At 46.9% G+C, this 26205-nt stretch overlaps 1 protein-coding gene across 2 annotated transcripts in view; it reads right to left on the minus strand.

Annotated features, from left to right (window-relative positions):
* The window catches only part of PDSS2 (decaprenyl diphosphate synthase subunit 2), a 304415-nt gene that overhangs the window by 1211 nt on the left and 276999 nt on the right, over window positions 1–26205 (minus strand). The window lies entirely within an intron of this gene.

A 26205-nucleotide genomic window follows, 5' to 3' on the forward strand; every position in this document is an offset into this window, starting at 1 on the left:
ATGCACTGGGGTTATTTCTGGCTCAGCACTCACCCACTGTCCTATCTCTCTAGCCCCTGAACAGAATATTTTGAGTGGAAGAATGAAGTTGGATGCTACAAAAGGTGCTGATTCCCTATCCTCTTTGATGATAAATCAGTTTCAGTTGGGCAGCCAGAGAAAGAGAGGAGGGGAGCACAGGGGTTAAGATGCGTGCCTAGCTTTGCCTGCATGCTGTGCGAATCCTGGCATCACGTGGTTCCTCTGAACTCTGCCTGGGTGTGACTGTGGAGGGCCCCAAACACCGCTGGGGGTGGCCAGGGATGCCCAGGCCTGCAAGGCCAGCGCTGTATAACACCCTCAGGCCTCACTTGGGACAGGTTGGGAGTCACCGGGGTACTGGGAGGGGCTCCAGGCACCACATGGGCGGTCCCCATCCCAGCCTCCAAGAGCTATGAGACCGCTGTGGTGGTTTGGTCCCTCTGTTCCTCTTGCCTCTGATCCACCCTGTCTTTCTTTCTCAGGGAATCCCTCTCTCAGCCAGGCACGGGAGCCCCACTTGCACACCTTGCTAGGCCCGTCTCCCTCCTTGCAATGGAATTCTCTGGCCTGCAGAGACCGGGGGAGGCCACATGACCAGACTGAGCTCCAGTCCTGAGTGATGCCTCACCTCTGGCCACCTGCACGCTGGCCCTCCTGGCTCCTCTGCTGGCCAGTCACACCAGAGAAGCCAAGCCCTGAGCAACCCTTCCGGGCCTCACCACAGCATCTTTCCACCTGCACAGGACCCCCCTGTGGGAGGGGCTGTCTCTGTTCTCTATTTTGGTTTTGTTTTGGGGGCCATATCCCGTGGTGCTCACGGCTCTGCATTGCACCCAGGGGTCAGTGTTAGTGGTGCTCAGGGACCTTAAGTGGTGTGTGAGACCAAACCCAGGCTGCCTGGGTGCAGGCAAGTGCCTTACCCACTGTACTACTGTCACAGCCCTGCCTCTGTTCTCTGAAGCCCAGACAGCCTGAGGTTGCCTGTGGCCATCTTCCCTGCCACGGCAGGGTGAGCGCCGGCCATTCCATCTCCTCGAGAGCGCTCATTTATCCACTCCTCATTCCCATCGCCACTGCATTAGTTCTGGCTATCATCATCCTTCGCCTGGGTTATTTTTTGCAATCACCTCCTAAAGAGTCTTCCGACAACCAGTTTTTGCCCCTGGACTCCATCCGTCATGCTACCAAGATCTTTATAAAATGCAAATATAATCTTGCTTAAGACCCTTCACTGCTTTCTAATAGCTTTAGGGGGAAAAAAAATCCAATCTTGGTCAGACCAGCAAAAAACGTTCTTTCCTGATCCATCTGGCTCCCCCGCTCCCCCCCCCCACACTCTCCTTTCATCACACACTTAGGGAAACTACTTGCAGCTCTCCCATCCCACGAAACTGTCGCTGGCCTCCGTCCCCACCAATTTCCCACAGTCCTTTTGGCTGCAAGGCACGGAGAGGGGGCGCCTCAGGCCCCAGGCGCTGCTCTTCCTCTGGGTTCCTGGGAAGCGGGCTCTGAAGTTCACAACTGCACTTTTGGGCCACACCTGTTGGTACCTTGGGATCGAACCTTGCCTGCAAGGCAAACCCTTACCGTTTGTACTATCTGTCTGGGCCCAGAGTTGGGTTTTAATGCTCCATTCACCAACCTACCTCTTCACTGGACTTAAAGCTGCTGTATGGAGCATGAAACAAAGGAACAAAAGCAGTAACTTGCTCCCTTAGCAAATGGTCAAAGTCATCAGAACTGAAGATTTTGCCTATAGAACGGAGCTTACATGGTGGAGGGGTGCTGGTTGGGAGGGGTCCTTGGGATACTGATGGGTGCAAATGGGCTCTCTGGTGATGGGTGCATGAAAAGCATGATTTACAGTATTGTACATCTTGGCACCTCAATAAAAAATGGTTAAAAAAAAAAAAACACGCTCCTTTAGTTTTATAGGAGACAATGCAGGTCCAGAGAAGCTCAGTGGCTCACCCAAGATAGAAGCCAGTTGGAGGCGAAGGTGAGATGGGAACCCTGGTTTTCTGGCTCTCCTCTAGCCAAATGCTTCCTGACTCTCAACGCTGCAGGTATTCCCACACGGCTGGACGATCAGGTACTATTTCACACTCTGGGTCTCCCTGGTCTCTTGCCAATCCCTGAACGCAGGAAGCCTTTAAATGGTTCTGGGTATCAGAGTGGCAGATTCAAATTTCCGTTCTAGCTTTGGCATCTTAGGAAAGCCACTGAACTGTCTGGAGTTCCAAATGGGAGAATGTCAGTCCAGGGACTGGAGAGAAAGTACAGCCGTAAGGCGCTTGCCTTGCACACTCCTGACCCGGGTTCGGTCCCTGCCATTCCACATGGTCCCCTGAGTACCACCTGCAATGATCCCTGGTGTGGAGCCAGGAGTAACCACTGAGCATTGCCAGGTGTGACCCAACAACTTAAAAAAAAATTTAAATAAAAAAAAAGTCCTTGACAGGACAGTTTCAGGTGATGCATGAGACCACAGAGAGACTCATCATTGTCTAAAATACTAGATGTTCCCTAGGACTTGTTTCTTTTTCTCCCCCAGGCCTCAGGCACTGCCAAGAAAGCTGCTCAATCTATCACGTCTGTTTAATGTGAACATCAACCTCAAAGGGACTAGCCTTGGACAAGCTTCAAAGATTCAACTACCCACAAAGAACCTGCCTACCCACTATGTTCTCTATTTCCCCCAATCTAAATTAGGCTAATATACTTTATTTGAAACTTCTTGGTAGACAACTGCAGGAATATGAATATCTTTGAGTGGATTTTGATTTATAAACAATAAATGAAGCACCTACTATGTATGTATAAAGAATATATGAGGGCTGGAGTGATAGCACAGTGGGTAGGGTGTTTGCCTTGCATGTGGCCAACCCAGGTTCGATTCCCAGCATCCCATATAGTCCCCTGAGCACCGCTTGGAGTAATTCCTGAGTGCAGAGCCAGGAGTACCCCTGTGCATTGCCGGGTGTGACCCAACAAGCAAAAAAAAATAAAATAAAATAAAAATTATATATATATATATATATGGTAGGGTCGGACAGACAGGTAGCGGGAAAGGTGTATATACCTTGCACTCAGCTTACCTGGCACCACGTACAGTCCCTGAAGCCCCAGCCAGAAATGATCCCTAAGCTCAGAGCCAGGAGCAAGTAAGCCCTGAGCACGGGCAGGTATGGACGAACAGAACGAAACAGAATCTATGGTGATCTTTGCTTGATTTCTGGGTCGGGAATTAATTAAAGGATACATGGCAAAAGGTGGCAATACCAAGGTCTAAGTGTCGGTACAGATGATCAGAAAAGTAAGAGGCCAACTTGAATTAGGTGGATTTCAAGAGGGCTTTACGGGTAATTGGGACTTGAGGTCTGCCATGAGAGTGTCAGTAGGCGCACATGGGATCAGCAAGGGAAGAAAAGAGCTGAAGCAGAGGCCGAGTGGTCCATCGGGAGGAGCACAGTGGGCAGGCACAGGGCAGAGCTTGCTGGACTAGGGATCAGAGGAACCCGGAGGACCCTGAAAACCAAGCCATGGTGAAAGACCTGCACAGGCATTGTCAGACTCTGGCCCTGGGTCCCTTCTGTCCCTGTTGTGTTTACCGGGAGCTCTGTGGAACCAGAGTTGCAGGGTGCGAGGGTGCCGATGCTGAGACTATCTGGCCGGCAAAGTCACAAATACATTCTGACCTTCACAGGGAAAGTCTGCTGTCTCCTGGACGTGCACGAGTGAGGCACAGCCTTCAACTGAGAGTCAACAGATATTAGTGCTTTGCCCTTTCCGTTGATCTCCACGTATGTGTGTGTTTTCTGAACCACTTGAAAGTTGCTGGCAGACAGCGGTGTGCCGGGAAAGAGGATGAGGGGAAGCAGTAAGCCACTGTCTGTGGCACTAGCAGAGTTTCACGGTGCAAATAATCCCATGATGGCTGATTTAAGCTACCAGGCGTCCTGGGATCACAGACTTGGCTGTTGAGGGGGGGGGGGCGGGGGGCTGGGCCCAGCAGGGGGCACACATGGGGCTGCAGGAGGGCTCAGCCTGGTTTCAACCTATCTCTCCTGAGAGTGTGACACTCACCAAGGTAAGCACAGCACCCTTACCACCGGAAAAGAAACAATTCTCGAACATTCCCTACTGTCTCCAAAATGTGCGAATGTCCCCAGTGGTCTCCAAAACATTCTTCAGCCTTTCCCAAGATGGTTAATCCTGGTTCACACGTTACATTTTGATCCTCCCCCAGCCCCAGGAAAGTGGTGTTTAAATTAAAAAAAAAAAAAAGAATTTGGAGTTTAGGTAACGTGATGACAATTGTCTGAGCACTACGGTATTGGTAGACACAGGTACTGGGACAGCGCCACTGTGAAAGGAACCCGCTGTCCTATAGTATCGGGCATTCTGCCTCTTGCACTGAGCCTTGTTCACTTTGCTTTTTACTCCATAAACTTTATGTAGCAAGGCTCAACCGAGATTTGACGGTCCACTCTGGCATGCAACCCTGCCATCCAGGGTAATTCAGACTGGGGCCAAATAGTGCTCAGGTGGACATGACTGAAAGTCACTCAAGTCCTAGGAGTGCCTCCCTTCCCCCCACCCCCTACCTACAAACACATGTGGCCACTGTGACTTCCAGCTCCCGCTCAAATCTGCTTGCTGCAGGATGGGAGCCACAGGGCATGGCACACCCAGGGGCCCGGGAGCGTCAACGTGTAAAATGCTTCTGTTGTCTCACTAGTAAGTAACCAACCCCTTGAGGAACAGTACTAGCTTCCACAGACATCCACATACCCGCCCAGTAGCTCGACAGAAAGTACTGGAACGAATTAAATCCTTCAGCTATCATAGACTCACTTTCGACTGCCAGTGAGAAGAGGTACGGTGTCTGCAGTGACAAAACCACCTTGCCCTCTGCAAGCCAATGTGGCAGGAGACACTTGGGGCTGGAGTTTCTACATCTGGCTGATCCAAGGCTCACTCAGGGAGCCCCATCAAGTGAAGGCTGGGAAGAGGGTTGGCTTGGACAGATAGCGCCTGTCTTGCAGGGGTGAATCTTTGGATCAACCATTGACACTACAAATACCAAACAACTAAAAGCTGCTGTCTTGGCCCCGTCCTAAATGAGTGAACAGAACCTGACTGATATTTCTGAGGTCCCTGCAGATAAGGTCTATTTGGTGTGTGTGTGTGTGTGTGTGTGTGTGTGTGTGTGTGTGTGTGTGTGTGTGTATGGGGGGGTACTTTGTTCACAGGGCTATGCATTGTTTAGCTGTGCTAAAATAGGGATTTTAGCTGTGCTTTAAAATAGTGTGTTGCGGGGCTGGAGTGATAGCACATTGGGTAGGGCATTTGCCTTGCATGCGGCTGACCCGGATTCAAATCCCAGCATCCCATATGGTCCCCTGAGCACCGCCAGGGGTGATTCCTGAGTGCATGAGCCAGGAGTGACCCCTGTGCATTGCTGGGTGTGACCCAAAAAGCAAAAAAAAAAAAAATAGTGTGTTGGGCTTGTACCCTTTTCATTACACTTGTCTATTTGTTTTTGGGTCACACCAGTGGTGCTCAGGGATTACTCATGGCAGGCTTGAGAGATCTTATGGGATGCTGAGGATCAAACCAAGATTGGCTGCAAGCAAGACAAGTGCTCTACCCACTGTAATATATATATATATATGGCTTTTTGGGTCATACCCGTCGATGCTCAGGGGTTACTCCTGGCTCTGCACTCAAATTATTCCTGGTGGTGCTCGGGGGACCATAGGATGCTGGGAATCGAACCTGGGTCAGGCACATGCAAGGCAAACGCCTTTCCCGTTGTACTATCGCTCCAGCCCCTACTCACAGTACTATTGCTCCAGCCCCATTCACCACACTTCTAACAGGTAGTCTTTATAATAATTAAATCTAATTCCATGGACATTTGTTCAGAACTTAAATTTCAGAGGGAAACGGAAATGGAACAATAAGTAACTGGACAAAAGCCCTTGGTTCTAACAGCTTCAAGAAAGGAGACAACAATTAAAAAAAAATCTTTCTGAGCCCAGAGAGATAGTACAGCAGGTAAGGTTCTTGCTTTGCATGTGATCAACACGGATTCGATCCTTGACACTCTATATTGTCCCCTGAGCCTGTCAGGAGTGATCCTTGAGCGACAAGACAGGAGAAAGCCCTGAGTACCACTGTGTATTCCCCCCAAACCAAAAAAACCCAAACCTCTTTATCTGCAGGATGAGCACACACATATAAAGCACAAAAGGTGAACTATCTGTCTTGTGTTTTATTTTCCTGATATAGCACTTTAGGGCACTAATATAATTAAATCTCTAATTAAGTCAGCTGAATAATTGTCTAAGTGCAGTATCACCTGAAATAAATTAAATCCAAATCCCCTGTTAGAGGATCCAATTAAAGATATTAACGGAGAGAGAAGGATGCAAAGTACTTAAAGTTAAAAGCGTTATAATTTAACATTTATTAAATGGTATTATTAAACACCTTTTTGGTGATAAATGTTGCTTTTATGAGACCCTTTGAGAAAATCATTGCATGATTCTGAAAACTATTTTGTTCAAAAATCCTCTTAAATAGTAAAGATGAGTCCCTGCTGGGGATCTAACTAGCTTTAGGAGAAGCGCACCCAGCAGCTGCTTCTCTTCCAGGAAAGCAGAGAAAGAATAAGGGTATGTGTGTGTGTAGTGTGTGTGTGTGTGTGTGTGTTTGTGTGTGTGTGTGTGTGTGTGTGTGTGTGTGTGTGTGTGTGGTGTGCTGAGCCATATTTCCATAAGACACTGGGAGGAGAGACTCAAGGTCATGTGCAGAAGAGTTCTCGGCAAATGTGTGACCAGCCTGGCTTCCCTTTCTGTACACCCACTGCTCCTACACTTGAAAAAGATTGGAAGAGATTCCCTAGGGTCCCCCCTCCACACACAACCTGGTACAATGGTACCTTTTGGTTTGAAATGATAGTCCTGGTAGTGTTTGAGGGACCATGTAGTGCTGGCGATTGAAAGTGGAATTCCTGCATGCAAAGCATGTGCTTACCATTTGTTTGAGTCATCTTTGCAGCCCTAGAAAAAAAAAATTCTAAGGGAACAGGGATAATAAAACTTATCTCGAACACAAGCAGAACTTGTTTAAAAGAAGCAGTACAACAGAGTGTATGAAAGTACAAAACAATATATTTGAGTTTGAAGTTTTTTGCTTGATTTTGGGCCCCATCCGGTGGTGCTCAGTGGTTGGCTCCTGGCTCTGCACTCATGGATCACTCTTGGGGAACTTGAGAACTATGTGGGGTGTCAAGGATCAAATCTGGGTTAGCCATGTGCAAGACCAGTGCCTTATCATTGTATTGTGGTTCCAGTCTAGGGGCTTTGTTTTTTGTGGCTGAGACATCCAAAAAAAAAAAAAAAAAGGTTAGAAGGAAATGAATGTAGAAGGAAATGAATGGAAACTGTGCTCAGTGGGAAGAGACCACAGGCCTCCTAACCAATGGCAGGAGTGAACTGGCATCCCCAGAGGAGCTTACAAAACTGGAAGAAAAAGAAGTGGTGAAGAGACCTCGGCATTTGAACATGTGCTAAAACTCACATTCTACAGTTGATGGATTTTGTGCGTGCAGGGCTGGTGCATGTTGTAGAAGATAGAAGCCCTTTCCACTCAATTATGTCAATGGGATGATGATGACAGAAATTTTGTATAAAAGCAACACCACTGGGTGGGGCCGGAGTGATAGTACATCAGGTAGGGTGTTTGCCTTGCATGGGCCCAACCCACTTTTGATCCCTGGCATCCCATCATCCCATATGGTCCTCCAAGCACCACCAGGAGTAATACCTGAGCATCGCCAGATGTGACCCAAAAAGCAAAAAAAAAAAAAAAAAAAAAAAAAGTAAGAACCCTGGGGCTGGAGAGATAGTACAGTGGTAGGGTGCTTGCCTTGTACCTGACCCACCTGAGCTCGATCCCTGGCTTCCCAAATGATCCTCCAAGCACTGCCAGGAGTGATCCCTGCACACAGAGGCAAAAGTACGCCTTGGGGGGCTGGAGCGATAGCACAGCGGGTAGGGCGTTTGCCTTGCACGCGGCCGACCCGGGTTCAAATCCCAGCATCCCATATGGTCCCCTGAGCACCGCCAGGGGTAATTCCTGAGTGCAGAGCCAGGAGTAACCCCTGTGCATTGCAAGGTGTGACCCAAAAAGAAAAAAAAAAAGAAGTACGCCTTGGGCACAACCAGGTGTGGCACTCTGCCTGCAAAAGTAACACCACCATGGGGCTGGAGAGAGACAGTACTTAGGTTATGATTGCCTTGCATGTGATCAAGCCAGAGTCTCTGGCATCACTTACGGTTCTCTGAGCACCACCAGGGGTCACTTCTGAACACGGAGCCAGGAAGAGCCCCTGAGGATTCCTGGGTGTGCCCCCCACCCTATCCCAGGTAACAGCATCTTGGATTAGAATCAGGGAACTAAAGGCTCAGTTAGGGACACCCACACTAGACAACGAGACAATAGGAAAGAACTTGCAAAAACAAGCTCGGTGAAAAGATTGCCAAGATGCCAAGAGAATGTAAGCGGAAATTATTGCAAGGGTGATGGGAGCATCTGAAAAGCGAAATTCCAGCAACTGTCAAAATTAACTGTGAAGGAGATGAAAATAGGCAGCTCCAGAATAAGCTCTCTCGGGCTTCAGATTTTTAAAAGCCCAGGCATAAAAGGAGGAGCATATCATCCTTCCCTCTCCAGGGGCCAGTTCCTCACACAAAAAAAGTACTCAGAAACAAACAGCCTTGTCAGAATTTGCTAAACTCTGAGGGGCGGAAGGAGGGAGAATGCAAGGGAGGGTGGGGGAAATGAGATGAGAAAAATAAGGGGATTTAAATGGAAAGGCTGTCTACGGAATAAGATCAAGTGTGCACAACTATTTCACTTTAGGGCCACACCCAGAGGTGCTTACGGGGTCACTGGCTCAGTGCTCAGGGAATCATGTGGTGCTGGGTGGGAGAACCCTGGCACTCCTTGGTGCAAAGCATGCACTCCAGCCCACTGAGCCTGTGAGAGAAAATATGTTATCGAGAGAGGACAAAGAGGAAACAGAACAACTACAGGATGAGCTCTAAGTGGTAAGGACTAAAGCACGGTCCACGAAGATAGGCTCTGAGGACAGAACATGCCTTTGAACAGCCGTCACGGGCTGTCCCAGAGGGCTGGGTGCTGCTTCTTCCTTGCTTCCCTCTGGCTTCTTGGGGCCCTTCCCTTTCGAAGGCCATGCCCCCGCTGCCCCCTCCCCACAAGCCTCCTCAATTCCAAACATAGTATAACTCTCCAGGACAAAGGGCTGCATCGGAGCCAGGAGCCCCTCCCCCAGGCAGCATCTTTATTAGGCTTGCCTGACTGGGCTTTGATCTTCTGGACATCCCCACTCCAGCACCTTCCTAGCGGGAGCCCAGTGCTGTCCAGCTGAGGAGTCCCTAAGCCCAGAGACCATCTCTCCATTGGCGGCGCCAACCAACCGAGGTCCCAAAGGCAAAAGAAGGTTGTTTCCAAACACCAGTCAAAAAAGCAAAAACATGAGGACAAAGGTGCTTTCTGGAATGCAGACCACTGAATTTAAGGGCAATTATGGCAAAATTGCAGAAAAGGTTAGAAAGCCCTAGCCTCAGTCTGGCAGTGACTCATAAAAAAATGTTGAGCCTGTGTTATTCACATACTACTACTACTACTATTATCATTATTATCAATTTTTGTTTGGGGGCCATACCTAGCGGTGCTCAGGGCCTACTCCTGGCTCTACACTCAGGAATTACTCCTGGCAGTGCTCAGAGGACCCTGTGGGGTGACAGGGTTTGAACCTGAGTCAGATGCATGCAAGGCAAGTGCCCTACCCACTATACTATGGCCCCTGACCCTTGAGGAGACTGCCTTAATTATCCTGTACTAAACCTCTGACCCACCCCTGATAACCACATTTCAAATATAACCAAGACTACACGGTAGATACCATGAAAAAAGCAAATGCAAATTTTGGCAGCTTGGATGGGCAAATGTGTCCAAAACACAGGGTGCGAGAATCTTGCCAAACTCTCTGATGGCAGACTCTTGTTAACTATGTTCAGTCCCAGGTGACATGTTACCTGAGAAATGAGGGTCCAGAATTAGGAAGAGGTACTTGGGATCATCATCAAAGGAACACTTAACTTGCAGGCAAGGTCTAAGGGAGGCCAAGAAAAAGATCTTCAATACCCGAAGCAGATTCATGAAAGAAGGAAGATGCTGTCCAGTTCTACCCAAGTCAGAGCACAGGACAGAGGGCTACAAGGTGAAGTTTCTGAGATGCAGATTTCTATTACAAACAATAAAGAGTACTCAGATAACTGAAATGGCCTCACAAGAGAGTTATTTGTTCAGTCATCATTTGATACTGTTCAAACTCATATTTGTGATTTCCTCGTTGTGGGAAGCTCTTACTGGTGGCTCCCAGCGAGGAAGCATGAATGGAACTTTAGGTGATGTGGGAGTGGGAAAGCACTGACTGCTTCCCCTCCCCACCACCCCCGACCCCAAGTCCAACCTCTGTGTGTCTGGGTGACAGTGCTTCAGTGGAAAGGATTCACTGGCTATTGTGGAGCAAGACTTGGTAGAAAGGAAAAGGTACGATAAAACCCTTCCTCTAACCCATGAACTGAAATGTATTACAAACAACATTGAACACAAAAGTTTTTATATATATATGTATATATATACACACACAAATATAAATATATCTTAATGAAATATCTTACTTCAGCAAAAACAAGATGGAAAAAGCAGTATTTTAATTTATTTTTATTTGTTTTTGAGCCACACCTGATGGGACTCAGGACTTACTCTCGGGCTCTGCACTCAGAAATCACTCTTGGCAGGCTCAGGGATCATATGGGATGCCAGAGATCAGAGTCTGCTGCATGCAAGGCAAGTGCCCAACCCACTGTACCATCTCTCTGGCCCATCCCTTCCTGTGTATCTTCAGATCTCACATATGAGTGAGATCATTCTGTATCAATCTTTTTCTGACTGACTTCACTCAGCACGAAATCATCTAGTTCCAAAAGGTTTTGATGTACATAGTTATGGTGCCTTAACCACCACTAAAATCCCCAAGACCCTCCCTCATTATCTTACGTCACTTCTAATGTCCCCCTCCACCATGCAGACTCTCTCAAGCTCCCCAACCCTGCCACCTGTCATCCTCAGTTTTGTAATCCAAGGCTGAGGGCTGTCATCATTTGATACTGTCCAAACTCATATTTTTACTTAAATTCTTTTTAAGAATTTAAGTAAATTCCCCCTGGTGGGATGTGTGTGTTTGTGCCACACCTGGTGATGTTCAGAGGTTAGTTCTAGCTCTGCATGCAGGAATCAGTCTTGGCAGTGCTTGGGGTACCATATGGGGTGCCGGGGATCGAACCAGAATCAGGATTGGTGGTGTACAAGGCAAATACAAATGCCCTAATTGCAGTAGTATTGCCCTAGCCCTTACTCAAAATCTTAATAAATAAAAAATTGTTATTAACAATATCACCCCAAGACTTAGACTATAGAACTGGTCTTTGGTTTTGATGCAATGATAGGACATTGCTTCATGTCATTTTCGTTGTTTCTAAAACCAATGTCAGGGTCCTCATACCATACTTGTCACTGGATAGAGATTGGTGAGTTCCTAAAGTGACACATATAATTCAGTCCAGGTTTTAACATTTTTCTTCTTTTACCATTTCCGAATAACCTATGAGAGTACTAGTCTTTTGTAAAATAAAAGTAAGAAATTGCATTTAGCTATGGAGACCCTCACTTTTTTAAACAAATTCTTTTAACAAAGTTCTTCTTTGTTTTCATGATGGTGGTGTGGGGGGGGGCACATCTGGCTGTGTTCAGGGTTTACCCGACTCTGTGCTCAGGGATCACTCCTGGTGAACCTGGGGGAACCAGCCAAGGGTCCCAGGGATTGAACCTAAGCCTGCTGCATACAAGGCAAGTGTCTTAGCTTCTGCTGTACTATTGCTCCAGCCCAAGTTCTATCTATTCTTCTGCAGAATCAACATTGGTCTATAGAGCTGTGTGAGACAACACATATGGAATATGTCCACTCTCTCCTTCTCCCCCTTCAGCTAAGCAGAGTCCATGGGGCTGGGTGGTGAGAGCTGGGCTCTGGGAGGGACATTGCCACTCTTTGCACATAGGTGACTTTGGTGCAGAATCCTCTAGATGCAGTTCATAGGAACCTTCCCCCAAGTCTTATAGTCTTAGCTATTTTATCATTATTATTATTTTGGCCTTTGGGTCACACCCAGTGATGCTCAGGGGTTACTCCTGGCTCTGCACTCAGGAATTACTCCTAAAGATGCACAGGGGACCATATGGGATGTTGAGGACTAAACCTAGGTTGGCTGCATGCAAGGAAAATGCCTGACCCACTGTACTATTGCTCCGGCTCTACTAACAAGAAAAGTAATCATAGAGGGGCAGTGAGCAAGTTTTAGAAGGGGAACTCTGGGTTTGAATGTGGGTGGCCACAGACAAAGCAACTCCTCTCTAATACCTCACCTGCAAAATCACAAAGGTCATACTTATGCCACACACAATTATTATGAAGAACAAGTAAGATCATATATATGCAATTTCTCTGATCTCAATAATTTGCTACAAAAATGCAAGAGGGAGCCTGGTGATCAGTGCAATATGTAAATGTCATATTTTATAGGTGACACCTGGCTTTAATCATAAATATACCAACACTTATATGTCATATTTTATAGGATACACCTGGCTTTAATGATAAACATGCCATTTTTACATAGACGCACAATGATGCTTTAAACATTTAAAATCTTATTATTTTTTAACTAGAAATGTACTTCCTTTAAAAAATAAATTCCCAAATCATTTTTTGGGGGCCACACCAGGCGCTGCTCAGAAGCCAGTCCTGGTTCTATGCTCAGGATTGACCCCTGGCGGTGGTCAGGGGATTGTATGAATGGGGCTCAATATGCAAGCAAGGCAAATACCTTTACTCCTGCACTTTCTCTGGGGCCCTCATCTTGTTTGTTTGATCTTTTTGGTTTTTGGACCACACTCAGCTCAGTGCTCAGGAATCACTCCTGGTAGTGTTCAGAGACCAGACACAGTGCTGGGGACTGAACTGTGGTTGGCAGTGTGCAAGGCAAACAAGTTAATTTCTGCACCATCACTCCAGACCTTTGGGCCCCAGTTTTACCATTTGAAATGGAATCTATTTCCCTTTGAAAAGAGACACATACAAACAGGATAAAAGACAGGTTTGATATCTCCCCCCCATCTCTCTTTTCTTCACACTCTCTACTAGGATGGTGAGTGGTCTCCTGGGGAGAATGAGATGGCAAGGCTCAACTGCTAAGTACATTTATGAGTCAATCTTGTGGGCTATTATTCAAAAAGAGCAGAATATAATCATAATCAACTTCTTCAAAGGCACGATCATGTCTGAATGTATCTCTCCATTACATGGATAAATGTCCATAAACCACAGACATACGTGGTTTAATATCCCTACATATAAATATATGGTTTGGGGATAATTTCATGTAGTTTAAAAAATTTTACTGGTACATTCAAAATTGACTAAATTATTGACTCCATGGTACAGAATTCAAGCAAAATAGTGCTCTACTACTTAAGAAACAGGGATTAACTTGTAGTTTAGGGTATGAGCAGATGTGCCTGATTTCAAAATGCAATGAAATGGAATAAAATGTGCAATTTGATTCTGAGTCTATAAACTTTCATCAACATTTGATAGGTCGGGCATTTGTGGTTTATAATATGGAATTATATTAAATGGAGGCTTAATTCCATAGGAAAAGCAATCGTTGCTTCTTGGGTATCACGTTTTCCAAAGGAAAATCTAATAATTTATAATCATATATTTATCTGTATTCTGATTCACAGTTAATTTTTAATTTTAGTATCATATTCCAAAAAGGAACTTAATTCTACACATTGAAATTCAAAAAGCAAAGCTGGGACCATGAAGCTTTTTAGCTTCTTTGTAATAGAAATTCAACAAGCAAAACATAAGACAGGTACAGATTGTAGCAATGAGCCATTCTCGCCTGTAGCTTTTTAGGAGTGAATCAATACACAGGAAGCTCTGTAATCTCATGACAAATATATGTTAGCTATTTAATGAAAAAGAACGCTATGGGGACAGAAGCACTCACAAATACAGAGGTATCAAATAGTTCTGGGGGTTCTTTGAGGAATACCTTAACTATGAAAGAAGGATTTGGGTTTGTATTATTTTACTTGAGTCCATATTTTACTTGTACTTTTTTTTTTTTTCTTTTTTCTTTTGGGTTTTGGGTCACACCCAGTGGTGCTCAGGGCTTACTCCTGGATCTTCACTCAGGAATCACTCCTGGCAGACTCCTGGAACAATTTGGGATGCTGGGATTGAAACTGGGTCGGCTGTGTGAAAGGCACATGCCCTACTTACTGTCCTATCTCTGTGGCCCTGTAGCACTGTAGCACTGTCACCCTGTTGTTCATCGAATTGCTCGAGCGGGCACCACTAACGTCTCCATTGTGAGACTTGTTGTTACTGTTTTTGGCACATCGAACACGCCACGGGTAGCTTGCCAGGTTCTGCCTTCTCTTAAATCCTTCTCATGTCCTGGGTTTTCATCAGCTATAGAATTTGACTGCTGAGAGCTCAAAGCTGCCCACCGCCCACAGAACCCTAGATTCCTAACACCCTCACAGGCTTACAATACATTTATGACCTCTGTTTAGAAAGCACTGTAAACAAAAGAAAAGTTGTATCTAGGGAGAGAAATGATCAGGAAATAAATGTATGCCTCAGATCTATTTTCCAAGAAGTCTGCATCAGACTCAGGGCAAGACAGGAATAAATGAATGAAGTGAAAAAGTTCCTACCTGTACTGTGTATGTGCCATTGTATCTTGTTTTCCTGGTTCTGCGCTCAGGAATTACTCCTAACCATGCTTGGGGGACCATATGGGATGCTGCGGATTGAACTGGGGTCGGCCACGTGCAAGGCAAACCCCCTACCCACTGTACTATTCCTCCGGCCCTGTGTAATTATATCTGCAGGATGAAGACCCCCGTCGAGCTTTAGAAGCAGGATGTCTCTATGGTATGATGTCATGGACAATGCATTTGCTTATACAGATAACTGCTTCCCTCATGAGCAGAGATTCTTAAACTTTATTTGATCTACTTCCCCCTTACCAGAAATCAAATTGCTTAGCTCTCCCCTGAAACTCTACCTTTTTATTTGGGGTGGGGCGAAAGGGAGAACACACATGTGCTCATTTTGATTCTTGATTATGGGTGCTCAGGGGACCATATGGGATGCTGGGGATTGAACCTGCGTTGTCTATGTGCAAGGGAAGTGCCTTTGAAGAGAAAGTGCCCTCTACTGCCACCCTGGATTGTCTAAGGCCACCGGGTACTTGGGGAAACACTGCTCATGAAGGATGGTGAGGAGAACCTATTTGAGTGGTTAGATCTCTAAAACATTCTGTGAAAACAAAAAGTGCTTAACAACAACAAAAATGTCACAACCATGGCCAGAGAGATAGTACAGGGGGTAAGGTGCTTGCTCTGCTTGTGACCGACCTTAGTTTGAGTCCTTAGAACCACATGTGATTCCCCAGAGCACTATATAGGATTACTCCTGACTACAGAGACAAGAATAGGTCCTGTGCACCACTGGGTGAGCCGACCCTCCCCCTCGCTCTCAATCCCGCCCCCCTCCCCCCAGTCATTATTGTACTGGTTCAGCAAATATAAATATGAAGATAGTTAATTGCTAGACAATCAGCATAGTTCTGAGACCAGAACTCCGTTAGACTATACACTACTGCCCCCCATATTCTGGATTTTTTTTTTAAATATTTTTTTTATTGAGGTACTGTAATTTACAAAGTTATTCATAGCTCCCACCTTTACAATCAGTCAAGATCAAATTCCATATGTATGGTTTACCCGACCTCAGATCTCAACCTCATCACACATCACTCCCGCTCTGGGGCCATATGGGGTGCCAGGGACCGAACCCGGATCAGCCGCATTGCGAGGCAAACGCCGTAACCGCTGTCCTATCACTCTGGCTCCCATATTCTGGATTTTTGTAGGATCAGAAATAAAATTCTTTTATTTCTCTGTGCAGTGTGTCTAAAACTCTTGAGGTTCATCATGGCAATGAGGAATATACACAATGGACTGGAGCCATAGTATGGCGGGTAGGGCACTTGCCCTGCATGCGACCTGGGTTCCCATCTCTAGAATCCCACATGGTACCCTGAGCCCGCCAGGAGTTATCTCAGAGTGCAAAGCCCTAAGCACTGCTGGGTGTGGGCCCAAAACAGAGAGAGAGAGAGAGTGTGAGAGAGAGACAGAGACAGAGAGACAGAGAGAGAGAGACAGAGACAGAAACAGAGAGAGACAGAGACAGAGACACAGAGAGACAAACAGAGAGATAGAGACAGAGACAGAGAGAGACAGAGAGAGAAAGTGCACACCACTTAGAAAGACCTGGACTCCATCCTACCAGGTACATACAAATGTTGCAAGGAATGGATGATGGGAAGTAAAGGGGTGCAAAATTTCTTTACATCTAGAACAGGGAGCCCTTCCACAAGGGGCACCATTGCACGTTGCAGGGCTCAGTTCCCAGAGGGATGTCTGTGTTTGGCTCTATCTTGGTAAACAAGCAAGAGATGTTATCAAGCTGGAAAATCAAGGATTGGAGGGAGAGAGCCCACTTGGCTATAATCTTCAGTAACATTGCATACATCCCTGATCCCTGATCTGTCATGGGTCCTCGGTGCTCTACTGTCACCTCAGTGATTCTGTTTAAAAATGGAGGTGGCAGTCACCATGCTGGTCGTATGGCCAGGCACATCCAGGATCAATACTCTGTCTGGCGTGGTGAGTGTGGAAGCTGAGAAGTGCTTAGGAAATATGGGGGCTGGCTTCAGATGTACCCACTAAGAAAATGACCATTTCTCAATAAACATCTCTCTCTCTCTTTTTTTTTTTTAGTGGTGGTAGAAGGTGGGTTGGGTGATGCTCAGGGGTTAATACTGGCTCTGCACTCAGGAATTACTCCTGGAGGTGCTGGCGGGGGGACCATATGGGGTGCTGGGAATCGGACCCAGTCTGGACTGCATGCAAAGCAAATGCACCTGTATTATCACTCTGGCCCCGCCAAGAAACATCTTGAAAAATTCTTACTTCTGTACAAAACTGAGTTGTATTACATGCAGAAATGATAAAAAACTTCTTACTGAACTAAAACCACATTCTGCCTCTACAGAGAAGCTGCCTACCTTGCATTTTCCCCTAAAAAAATGGTAATTCTGGAAGACCACTTCAGAATTTGCTTCCTTTTTTTTTTTTTAAATGGTACAGAGAGACGGTGTTTCCTTCAGATCTACTGAAGACTACTTCAATGAACAGGATCTTCTGTGGGCAGCGATGGCTCTAATCTCTACATTCAGGCATACAAGCGCTCCCTGCACACAGGTGGCTCCTGACACCCCACACTGGGAGCAATAATTGAATCCAGCTCTCCTGCGGTGCAGAGCACTTACCCACAGAGCCAGCCTGCAAGGCGTTTCTAGTTTGCTTCTTAGATCGAGATGGAAAAGGTTACCCCAATGGAAGCTTTGTTTCAACCCAGGGAGTGCAAGGCATTGAGAACATTTGATTAAAAATACACTGGGGGAGAAATAAGAGGAACAGAAATGGATTCAGATACGTCTCATGAATTAAAGGGTAGAATAAAGGCAGCACATGGTTGAGACATCTTGGGTTATTCATTCATTCCACAATAATTCACAAATATTTCCTGGTACCTCTGTGCCAAGCTCTGTGCCAGACTCTCAGAGTTAAGCAGTGAGCAGACCCTGGGGCCAGAGGGACAGTACAGTGGATAGAGCTCTTGCCTTGCACGTGCTGACCTGCATTAGGTCCTCCCGGCATCCCATATGGCCCCCAGAGCACCACCAGGAGTAATTCCTGAGTGCAGAGTCAGGAATAAGTTCTGAGCAATGCCAGGTATGACTCAAAACCGAAACTAAATGAAAGCAAAACTGGTGAGCACGACCAGCCCTGATTCCAGGCTGACAACTAAGACCTGGTCTTTATGAACAATGTTGGTTTGCTTTAACTTCCTAGATATTGTATAGTGATATAAAAATTTTAAGGACTATTAATTTAAAATAGTAAATTTTAAAAGGGGAGAGATCACTCCATTAAATGTTATTATTACAAATGAAATAATCTAAGACTTCATAAGAAAATTAGAAACCAAAGATCAACAGCTAGGAATATATGATTTGAAGAAAAAATAAAAAAGATTTACAATTACCTTGAGGATTGAATTAAAATAGTATCAACAGTGTTTGGGTGAATGACTGAGAGGGTGGGATATTTTATGGTGTCATAAAGAGGTTTATCATAGAAATCATTTAATAATTTTATTCATGATACACAAGGGAATAGAAATTATGATCATTAAATCAGATGATGCTATTGAGGTGTGTGGGATTTCTAACACCTCAGAGACAAGAATCTAATTTTAAAATAACATTAAGAAATTAGAGGAATAGATCATCAAAGCAATATGATAGTCACAGGGGGAAAATGCAAAGTAATGTACTCAGAGACTTCTGAGGGGAAAAAAACTAGCTTGATGATGGGAAATGAATGTTCAGAGGGCATGGACCCACAAAAGTCAGAATGCTGCTTCAAGAGACTGCTGCATGTGTGACCAATATATATATATTTATATATATTTTTTTAATGTGTGTGTTGGGGGGTGGGGGAAGATGGTGGTACACCGGCAGTGCTCAGGGTTTACTCCTGGCTCTGTGCACGTAGCAGGGCTCAGGGGACTGTATGGGGTACCAGGGATTATAGCCAGGTTGGCCGTGTTCAGGTAGTACATGTTACCCACTGTACTATTGCTCCAGACTTTTAATTTTCTGACTGAAAGTTTTACATGGTACAAAAGCTTCTGTGCGCAAATTGAAGTGACTCCAGTGGGGCCAGAGTTATAGTACAGAGGGTAAGGCTCTATCCAGCTTGATTCTGGCACCCCACATGGTCCCCTGGACAGGGTCAGGAGTGATCCTTGAGTACAGAGTCAGGAGAGAACCTGAGAACCAGCGGGCATGGTTCAAAAAACAAACAAAAAACTCCCCTAAATTAAAAAAAAATACCATCAGAAATGTCCCAGTGAAGACTTTTACATCCATAATTGTATTTTGAAGATTTGAAATTAAAGCATGGGTTGCAAAAACCAACCATAAGCTATTGTTCTGCAACAAAAAAAGCTAAACAGAATATAACTATTATTGCTGCAGGGAAAAAGATATTTGTCTGAAACATTGCTGAAAGCAAATAAAGGTGGTTTACCTTTTATTTAATTATTAATAATTTTTTATAAAATATTTCACAATATTTGATTCCATTTAATATTCAAACACCAATCCCACCACCATTACACCTTCCCACCACATTTCGGGTGTTTCCATGCCAAATCCCATTCCCTGCCCTATTTATTATTGTTTTTTTTTTAAAAAAGAAACGAGCAGCACTGCCTACAGCCTGCAAGGGCAGCACAGTGCTCCACCCGCCCCCAGCTCCTCAACCAGCTCTCTGCAGCCTGACATGAAAATTCAGTGTGAAACAACCTCATTTCCAACAGCGCTTTTCTGCTTCTTGCCAGAGAAGCAGTTTCTTTAGGGATCAAGAATTAAAATCTGCATATTTTGTCCCCAAATCTGGATTGGGGCAAGTCATTTTTCAACTTTTAGTAGCTTTGGACAGAATATATATATGTATATATTTCTAGGTTAAAACAGAAATTTTACTTTTATTTGCTTTTTTTTTTTTTGGTGGTGGGGGGAGGTGCACAACTGGTAGCACTCAGGGCTTATTCCTGGCGGTGCTGGGGTAACATACGTAGTGCTGGGGATCAATGCAAGGTCAGCACGGTGCAAGGCAAGTGTCTGCACCCTGTACTATGTCTCCATGCCCGGTATTAACACTGAAAGGGGTTGAGCCACACTGCCATCCATGCTTGTGGAGTGCGCTCCCAGGACTCTGCGGTTTGAGATCCCGGGCACCACAGGGCTGTTTCCCGGGCACCGCAGCGAGGCACGGGCAAGCACCACAACTTTGGTGTGTGAGGCCAGGCCAGGAGCAAAGCCAAACGTGCACTCACTTCGGCCAATGGAGCTGGGGGGCACCCGCACCAAGGGGGTGTGTGCCACTGCCACACACGGGTGCGGTCCCTGTCATGGCAACAACAGCAACAGAAGGGAGGGAAAGGGGAAAAGAAAGAAAGGGGAAAAAAGGAGATTTTGAAGAAAGGAGTTAAAAAAAGCGATTTTTATCACCTTCGTGGGCTCACTTACGTTGTTCCATGCTGTTTTCCAGTCTTTATCAAGTATATATGGTTTTAGAAGGCTGCAACCACGTACAAGGAATTTTCTCTTTAAAAAAATTTTAGTTTTGGAGCCATTCCTGGCTGTGCTCGGGGTTTACTCCTGGCTCTATACTCAGGAACCACTCCTGGTGGGGCTCAGGGAACCATACAGGGTGCCGGGGTTGAACCCGGTTCAACTGCATATGAAGAAAGTGCCCTACTTGCTCTGCTATCTCTCCCGCCCTTAATTTTTGGAAGTTCAAAATGTCATGTTTATTATTTATTCTTACAAATTTTGTTTGCAGTACCCCGATTTATAATATTGCCAATGACAGAGTTTTATGCACATAATGTCCCAACACTACAACCGCCACCAGAGTGTCTGCTTCCCTCCACCATTGTCTCAGTGTCTCTTCTCAACACCCCCTACTTTTTATTTTATTAAAAATTTTTTTTGTTTGTTTTTGGGCCATACCAGGTAGTGCTCAAGGCTTACTGCTGGCTCTACACTAAGGGGTCACTCCTGGTAGACTTGTTTGACTGTATGTGGCGCTGAGGATAGAACTAGGGACTGGCCAAGTGCAAGGCAAAAGTCCTACCCACTCCACTATCTTTCTGGCCCCTTCCCCCTAATTTTAGAAATAATTTTCTAAATTATACTTTAGGTAACCTGGTGATAATAGTGCTAATTTTGGATCTCCCCCTTAAATTGTGTTATAAATATATCTATCTAATATACCATGTTATAACTGTTACAAATTATCTACCACAAGTCCTTTATGAAAAAATATGGGATGGGGGCTGGAGTGATAGCATAGTGGGTAGGGTGTTTGCCTTGTACGCGGCCGACCCAGGTTTGATTCCCAGCATCCCATATGGTCTCCTGAGCACCACCAGGGGTAATTCCTAAATGCAGAGACAGGAGTAACGCCTGTGCATTGCTGGGTGTGACCCAAAAATCAAAATATGTATACGTGTATATGTATATATATAGGAGATGGAGTGGGGGTTGCTGTAGAGAGCACAGTGGTTAAGGCACTTGCCTTGCACACAGCCAATCTTGGTTCTATCCTTAGCCCGCACATGGTGCCCAGGGCACTGCCAGGCATGATCGCTGAGCAGAGAGAGAGGATTGAGCACTGCCAGGGGTGGTCCAAAAAACAAACCAACAGATAAACCAAACCAACTCCCAACTCCCAATTAAAAATATGGGATTGGAGGACTATCAATAATTTCTACATAGTTTCCATGATAACAACAAAAACAGAAATCCTAAATGCTGGAACTACTTCCTGAGGTAAGAGGCCAGAAGCTGTGCATGACGGGAGATGGGGATGCTGTCGGGGCATCTCACCACAGTCGCAGAGCAGGGGCGGCAGAGTCTGCCCAAGAGAGGGTCTAGGGGAGAGAAAATCACAGCAACATCTGGACTCTAAACGTGCCAACGTGGGGGGAGGGCGCGGAAATTCTCAGAGCCACTGAGCTAGGGTTATGGGAGAGAACAAGCAGGCAAAACACCGTCTGCCAAGAAATTAAATTAAAAAGAAAAAAAGTCTGGCTTTGTCAGTAAAGAAAGGACAGTAATATTTACAGAAAAATCTGTTTTAGGCTCCACTTTCAAAGAAGTTGAACTTTGGGCTCAGTATGCAGCAGGACCGTTGGAGCCCCGTCTCGGTATCATAAAAGAGAGAAAAAGAGAAATGGCTACAGGAGTAGAAGACCATGGATGGGAGGCCGTGAGGGCACGGGGACAGGCCCTTCCTGCCGTGAGAAGCAGGGGGGTGGGTGGGGTGGGGGAAGCATATCACACCGAGGATGCAGATGTCTGGGGACAGCCCTGCCTGCTGGGAAGTTTAATGTGGTCCCTATGCAGATGCGTTTTATGACCCAACAAAATGTGCAAGAGCTTGGGGGCAGGGGTGGTGGAGGGGGAACAGGGGAGAGCACAGTCTCCTCGCTGCCCCAGAGTGGCACGGCAGGAGACCGCTGACTGCGCCCTCAGCCCATGCCAGCAGATAGCTCTTCCATTTGACTATGAGCTGGAGTCCTGCCGTAAGCAACACCTGCAGGACCAAGCAACAGGGACTTGCATGGCTGGGGGCAAGTCTCTGGTTTGAGAGTGATCCTCAAGAAGACACCAAAGAAACAAATTCTCATCCCCCCCCCCCCCAGAGATAGCACAGTGGGTAAGGTGCTGGCTTATTATGGATCCCTGGCTTTCCCCTAAGGAGCCCTGAGCACTGGGGGGGTGCTGGTGGTGGAGAGGGGAGGTGGTGATCCTTGAATGCAGAACCAAGGAGAAACCCCTGAGCATTCCCCCCAACCCCAAACAAAAACATAACAAGGAAATAATTCTCTTCCCTCCGACAGTCACGGAGGAAAGGAAAGGAAAGAAGTTTGCAGTCAGGGCTGGAGCTTCTGGCAATCCTTTTGTGTTGGTGGCACAGCAAGGAAAGCCCGTTTGAAACACAGTCCTAGGCGCCTGGGACTGCAGGGTCAGAAGGTCCACTCCACGGCACAGCCTTGCTTGGACCGAGTGACCCTGACTTGTGTCCCTGTAGTTGAACCTGTTACTATGATTATTATTAGTTTTGTGGCCAGACCTGGCTGTGCTCAGCCCTTACTCCTGCCTCTGCACTCAGGGATCACTCCTGGCAGTGCTCAGGGGGCTTCTAGGACGTCGGGGATCCAATGGACTATCTCGCCAGCCCCTGATGCCATTATTCAAAAGGAATTGGGAGAAAAAAAAATCTGCATCTCGGATGGAGATATTTAAGCCAGCCATTTTGAACGTGTTAAAGAATTAAAATTGTAGAAAGCCGAACTATAGGTGCCATGTTTTGCCTGAAGTGGTAAAAATACCATCTGCCTCGGTCTTTCAGCCGCATGCTGGTTTCGAGTAGCAGTAGGCTAAACTACAGGCATACGCTCAGCTCCAGCTGGGGAAAATACACAGACGTTTGTCGATGTTTTTCTAAGCAAGGGTAGTCAACATATTCGTTTTCTTTCAGACATCTATATTAGTTGCCATAGCAAACTGAGCGTGAAAATGGTCCGAGAAGCTTTCCCCGCCCGGCCCAAGACCCGCCGCCCCCACCCTCACCACCCCAGAGGTCTTGGCGCTCAGCAGCCGGCACGTTTCCCTCTAGCCCTGACCCCCAGCAGCTGTGTGTTCCCTGGGGCCAGAAACTTGGGGAACAGGGACCGAGCCCGAGACACACCCTGAACCACACACCAGTCACGTCTTGTGCAAATCTCTAGAGCACTGGCCTCAGAGCAAACACGGTGGGAAGTGTGGCTTTCTGGCCAAGACTCGCTTGTGGTAATTCCATTCTGCCTAATAAAACTTCTGTAGGTTGAAGCAGGCTCGGAAGCGGCTCCTTGCGTTTCCGTTTCGGAAGGGACTGGGTAGGGTCACCTTACACTTAAACTGCTTTTCTCCCCGTGCCAACCCTCCCCGCCCCCCCTCCCACCTTGGTGGGCGAGTGCCGGTCGCGGGCAGGCAGCTCAGGGGCCTGTTAACCACCTTACGAGAGACTTATTGAATCAATAGCGGCCGAGTGCTTTGATATCTTCAGATGAAAGGCATTGCGGCAGCGTAAGGCCGTCAGATCCGGGCTCCATCGCAACGGGAACTCAATTAAAAAGGAATTCGATTTTTCACCTGAGTGTTTCACGTCCGGGCCACGTGTGACTGAGTGTGACTATCACCCCAGAGAGCCAGCTGGGGCTGATGTTGAGACCATCACCTCTCCCCACCTTTCCTCTTCCTTTCACACTGAGACTGGTAACGACTGGGAGTGGGCAGGGAAAGGTGCGGAACACACAGCCAGGATGATTTCTGGAGGCTTGTGAAATCTGATTCTGAGGTAAGTTTTAACTTCTGAACACTCATGAGTGGTGGGTTTTTTTTTTCCCCCTCCATTTTTGTTTTGGGGCCACCTCATGGAGTTTGAATTGAAACTCAAGTCTCCCTCATGCAAAGCATGTGCTCCTGACTTTTGAGTGCTCCCTGGCCTAAATCTCACCACTTGGAACTGAAGAAATGTCTTTTTTAATCTTTTCGGGCCACACCTGGTATTGCTCCGGGGGGACTCCTGGCTTGGCACTCGGGAATTACTCCTGGCGGTGCTTGGGGGACCATATGGGATGCCGAGGATCGAGCCTGGGTTGGCCACATTCAAGGCAAGCGCCCTATCCGCAGAACTATCGCACGGGCCCTGGAACTGAAGAAATTTCCAGCAACAGATTCCAGAGAAGGCCACTGAACTTCTCAGTCATTAATTTAGGGGTTGGGGGTCACACACAGTTCTGCTCAGGGCTTACTCCTGGCTCTTAGGGAGCAAGGGATCACTCCTGGTGGTGTGCTTAGGGGGCTGAACCAGGCTCAACCCTGTGCTTAGGGATCAGTCCTGGTGGTGCTGGGGATTGAACCAGGTCCACGGCAGGCAAGGCAAGTTGCCTTACCTGCTGTACTATCTTTCCAGCCCCTTGAACGTGGCCTTGAAGATAAGCCTGTCGGGGGAACCTCCGGCCATGCAGCATGGTACCTGCATCAGTCACCAGGACATGGAATTGATCCAGAGACTGAAGGCGTGATCGGGCTTTACTAAAGCTCCTGAGACAGGGTGTATGAGGCAATGGCGGCAAGCTGCACCCCACAGACATGCCCCCAATGCTCGGACAGAGCGAGAGCATCTCCAGCCCCTGCTACCCAGAGTTAGGTCTGTGTAAGGATGAAAGTCTACATCAGAGGAGCCTAAGCTGATGTGCCCTACTGCCTACTTTCAGAAGAGGAAAAAGTACACAGGACCGGGGCTGGAGCAATAGCACAGCGGGTAGGGCGTTTGCCTTGCACGCGGCCGACCCAGGTTCGACTCCCAGCATCCCCTATGGTCCCCTGAGCACCGCCAGGGGTGATTCCTGAGTGCAGAGCCAGGAGTGACCTCTGTGCATTGCCAGGTGTGACCCCCCCAAAAAAAAGTACACAGGACCCCCCCACCTCCAAGTCTTCGTCCTTTAAGTGGGCAAACAGAAAGCACCCCCCTCCCAAATGCACCTGAGGCCAGTGCCCCTGGGGACACCACTCGCTTTGGGAAACACTGGTTTAGTTTAATGACTTGGATCATGCCGTGTCCTTAAATATCAGACTGACACTGCACATTCCAGGGGAACGGTTTCTATTTCCGGGCAAGAGCAAATGATTTTTTTTTTTTTTGGGTGCCACCCACACATAGTGGTGCTTGGTGGTGAGGACTCTACTCCAGGCGGTACTCAGGGAGCCATGTGGTGCCAGGGGTCAAACCTGGGTCCTCTGCAGGCAAACCTTGTGCTCAGCCTGCTGAGTTCACTCTCGTCCTCAAATGAATCCTTTGAAGAGTTTATTGACTAGAGAGAGTGCATACCATGCTTGTCTGTGGGAGCCCAAATTTGATCCCTGGCACTACCTGGTCCCCCGAGCACTGCTCGGAGGGAACCCCGAGCACTGACCCAGAATGAACTGATAAGCACCCCCAAACCAAACCAGAGCAACAAAATAAAATGTAGAACTTGAGTCTACGGCTCTTGATTCCAGACCTCTCGTAGCACCAACCAAACAGTTAGCCCTATGCATGTTTCGGGCATCGCTTCCTTGGTGTGAGCTGGAGCTGGACACAGGCAACCCGGGACACACCGTGCACAAGGCCAGTGGGACGCTCGCAGTGCGA

This window comes from Sorex araneus, chromosome 4 (assembly GCF_027595985.1).
Source record: "Sorex araneus isolate mSorAra2 chromosome 4, mSorAra2.pri, whole genome shotgun sequence".
NCBI classification, from domain to species: Eukaryota; Metazoa; Chordata; class Mammalia; order Eulipotyphla; family Soricidae; genus Sorex; species Sorex araneus.